This window comes from Physella acuta, unplaced genomic scaffold (genome assembly GCF_028476545.2).
Source record: "Physella acuta isolate Inbredline_101_S28 unplaced genomic scaffold, ASM2847654v3 ptg000107l, whole genome shotgun sequence".
In the NCBI taxonomy this organism is placed as follows: Eukaryota; Metazoa; Mollusca; class Gastropoda; family Physidae; genus Physella; species Physella acuta.
The window spans coordinates 191,128-195,446 of NW_026731627.1; the positions used below are offsets into that span (position 1 = coordinate 191,128).

Consider the following 4,319-nt stretch of genomic DNA (forward strand, 5'->3'; position numbering starts at 1 on the left):
AAAAATAAACAGGCTTGATACAAAAATAAACAGCCTTGATACAAAAATAAACAGCCTTGATTTAAAAAACAGACATGACTGCTAACTACTTTGCATTTATTCATTCTTTAGAATTAAAAAGATTCAAATCCAAAAAAAAAATCTTTCTAAAAATTTGAAGTTTTTTCATTTTTTTTTGTTGCTATTCTAAATCAAATATTATTTCATTTTAATTCAATTACTTACACAATAATAAGGAAAAGAGCTAAGGAAAAGTTTATTTTTATTAGGCAAATAAAATTAATTTAGTAGTATTTTAATAATACTTTAATGCACCTGATATACTAATTTGGTAATCTTACATTATATAATTAATTTTAAACTTTTGGTTTACCATTTTAGTAAAATAATTATCTTGACAGTTAAAACTTTGAGCTTTTAAAAACAATTAAAATTATATTATAAACTTGATAGTTCACACTTTTTGTTTTGCAGGGTGACCTCTTAATACATCAGAATATATAGTTAAACTGGCATTAATTTTATCCTCAATTGGCACCACAAAATGAAGTATGCCTTCTCCATAAGTTCCTGAGTGCTTCCCGAACCTAGAATTTTGAGAAAAAGCAACAACAGTTAGAATAAAAAAATAGAATTTATAGTTTCTAGAATACGATAACCCCTTCCATACATAATGTTATATAACTCAGCACACATTTAGGAGTAAAATGACACGTAGAATTCAAAACTGTTAACGTTTTGCTGATATCTTTAATAGTTTTTGATATACAGCATGGGACATATGTGTCCCTATGGTCCGGAAGGGAAACTTTATCAATGGTTGAAGTATGATTTTTATCAATATTTTTATTTCAAAAGTGTTTAAACGTTAATGGTTGCTCTGGTACATTAGAAATGGAAAATATGAGTAATGATAACACACTGTTGACATTTATGGGTGTAAAGTCATCTACGAATGGAGCTTCTCGAAGCAGTTATGTGGTGTTAAGTAACACACGTGAACATGGCAGACATCATATATATTGTCCATTCTGTTCTCATTCTCTTCTCTTGCACATTGCGCACACCACATGCATTTTTCTTTCTTTGAGTTATCAACATGTGTTCAGGTTGTGGGTTTGAAGTTATCAACTTGTGTTCAGGTTGTGGGTTGGAAGTTATCAACTTGTGTTCAGGTTGTGGGTTTGAAGTTATCAACTTGTGTCCAGGTTGTGGGTTTGAAGTTATCAACTTGTGTTCAGGTTGTGGGTTTGAAGTTATCAGCTTGTGTTCAGGTTGTGGGTTTGAAGTTATCAACTTGTGTTCAGGTTGTGGGTTTGAAGTTATCAACTTGTGTTCAGGTTGTGGGTTTGAAGTTATCAACTTGTGATCAGGTTGTGGGTTTGAAGTTATCAACTTGTGATCAGGTTGTGGGTTTGAAGTTATCAACTTGTGTTCAGGTTGTGGGTTTGAAGTTATCAACTTGTGTTCAGGTTGTGGGTTTGAAGTTATCAACTTGTGTTCAGGTTGTGGGTTTGAAGTTATCAACTTGTGTTCAGGTTGTGGGTTTGAAGTTATCAACTTGTGTTCAGGTTGTGGGTTTCAAGTTATCAACTTGTGTTCAGGTTGTGGGTTTGAAGTTATCAACTTGTATTCAGGTTGTGGGTTTGAAGTTATCAACTTGTGTTCAGGTTGTGGGTTTGAAGTTATCAACTTGTGTTCAGGTTGTGGGTCAACTTCTTGTTGCTAAGAACAATTCTTGAGGTGATATTTCTTTGTATTTTGTGTGTGCTGTGCTCTAAAAGTCTTATATTATTTTACAAGATGACTGGGCGGCAGGTTCAACACCACTGCTTAGAGGGAACATTGACAGGAAAAAGATGTATGCCATGTTGTAGTGGTGACAATCTATGCTGGGACTGTAGTAGGTCGTTCCATAATAACTTCCAAATAAAATTCATACCTTTTCAACACGAAGTTGTTTTCATTGTCATTTTTGTCTATAAACAGTATTTGCTCAATTTTTTGTTCAGTGATAGTAAATAAAAGCCCGGAAACTATTTTTATTCTACTGCCAAAACACATGATTAGAGATATCTATAAAAAAAGTTAGCTCCCTTCCGGACCCTAGGGACATATATGTCCCTAGCACAAAAAATACTTTTTTCAAAAACAAGCACAACTATTACAAAAAACACATGTAAATTTAATACATAAACAGTAAACTTTGAAAACCCACCAGTCATTACTCTCAGTATTTTTTATATATAAATTTAAACTTTAGCTTAGAGAGTGGTCGAAAAATGGAAAGTTCCCATAATTATGGCAACAAAGCTATTTTATATATACTGAGTCCAGAATTATTTCTCTTAAGTCTATGATATAATAAATGTTTTATTCAATTTCGTGTGGTGTCTATTTGAAATTATGGGACAAACATGTCCCTTGGTCCTCAAAGGGTTAACAGTGAACATTAACATTTCTGTTTGTAAATAAAATTAAGACTTAGTCCTACATTTTGTTCTAAAATATTATAACAGTTTTGTTTGTGTTAATTAAACAGCTTAAGTTAAACATTTTTGTGTTGATATTTAAGTTAGAAATAGTTTAAATTAACAAATTCAATTTAAAACAAACAAAAATTTCCTCAGTCTAACATAAGAAGAAACAGAAGTAACGTACCTGTTCTTGTCCTAGACACTGGAAGCAAAGTATGAAGAGACCCTGAGGATAATAAAAATAATGGTATGCTTATCTGTATGTGTGGGACAGAGTGGTCTGGCAGTAGAGAGATGGATTGCTAAGCCGTAAGTCTCGAGTTTGAATCCGGGTTCAAGTCAGTAGACCATCCCTGAGTCCACCCAACTCTGATGGGTACCTAACTCACATTAAGGAAAGTAAAGGCGGCTGGGCATAGTGCTGATCACACTATCTCTTCATATGCCGAGGTCACAGAAACAGGTGGACTCTACTTCACTTGACCTACAGACCGTCAGGTTTAAAAGGGAACTTTACTTTTTTATCTGTATGTATACATCTAGGTCTACATACAGGTACAGGCTAGGTATAGGTACAGATTTAGGCTTTAGTGTCTAGGTTGACTGTGTAAGTTTAAGTACAACTGTAGACCAGATCTGTAAGTATGGAAGCTCTGGCTTTGTGTCTAATGCATTCATTACAACACCATCAACAGTAGGATTAATATATTGTCAAGGTTTCTATTTCATGCTAGCATAAACACTTACACACTGAGTTGCAGTCTTTGCCTTGCTGGAAACTAAATAGTTTTTTAGTTGTAGGAAAGGAAACTAAATAGTTTTTTAATTGTAGGAAAGGAAACTAAATAGTTTTTTAGTGGCAGGAAACTAAATAGTTTTTTAGTTGTAGGAAACTAAATAGTTTTTATCGCAATTTCCATACTGGCAATTGCGTTTAATAACTCGTCATTTCTGGATGGATGGATGTGTGGATGTGTGTCCGCAGATTTAAGTCGTATCTCCTCCTCAACGAAGCAATATTGAGGACTAGTTCCAAAGCAAATATGTTAAGCAAGTTCCGAGGATGATTGTGGGCCAAAAAAATTCCTGGAATTCCTTCCTGGATTTCCCGGAAAAGCCAAAAAACCTCGAAAAAATGCAGTTTTTGGCCCATATCTCGGCAACCAGACCACTTAGCGACTTGAAACATTTACCAATCGATTCCTGCTATATTTTAGAACAATATTGCCGAAGAAAGTTTTCAAATATCCTTTCGTTCGGTCACAAAAAATTAATTACTACTTTTTTAAACTGAGCATCGTGTAGGCCTAGGATGATATTTACTACTTTAAACTGAGCATCGTGTAGGCCTACTCATTAAAATAAAACTATTTCCGTTGATATAGGTTAATATAGTTGTCTTTTTTTAGCGCAAAAAAATATCCTTTCGTTCGGTCACAAAAAATTAAAAATTGTTATGGATATCATAAGGAAATTGCGCTTAAATTGTCACTAGACTTTTTATTAACTTGTTTAATTGTAGGAAACTAAATATTTTTTTAGTTGTAGGAAACTAAATAGTTTTTTAGTTGTAGGAAACTAAATAGTTTTTTAGTTGTAGGAAACTAAATAGTTTGATTTGTTGAAAATCTACAAGAGCTACATGAACTATAGAAAAAAAACAAAAACAAGAAGCAAATGATTGAGAATGCTAGTACCTGCGAACTATTCACAGCGACGAAAACGTACTGCAAGTACACTGAGTCATCAATAAGGGTGAGGACGACGAAAACGTACTGCAAGTACACTGAGTCATCAATAAGGGTGAGGACGACGAAAACGTACTGCAAGTACACTGAGTCA

General features: G+C 33.7%; 1 long non-coding RNA gene across 1 annotated transcript; it reads right to left on the minus strand.

The window, feature by feature from the left end:
* Positions 1 to 380: 380 nt before the first annotated feature.
* On the minus strand, positions 381 to 4,288 carry LOC131933423 (uncharacterized). Its single transcript, XR_009384968.1, has 3 exons — positions 4,175 to 4,288; positions 2,662 to 2,703; positions 381 to 587 (listed from the first exon to the last, which is right to left on the minus strand). It is a non-coding gene; the product is annotated as an uncharacterized LOC131933423 (long non-coding RNA).
* Between the last annotated feature and the right edge of the window lie 31 nt (positions 4,289 to 4,319).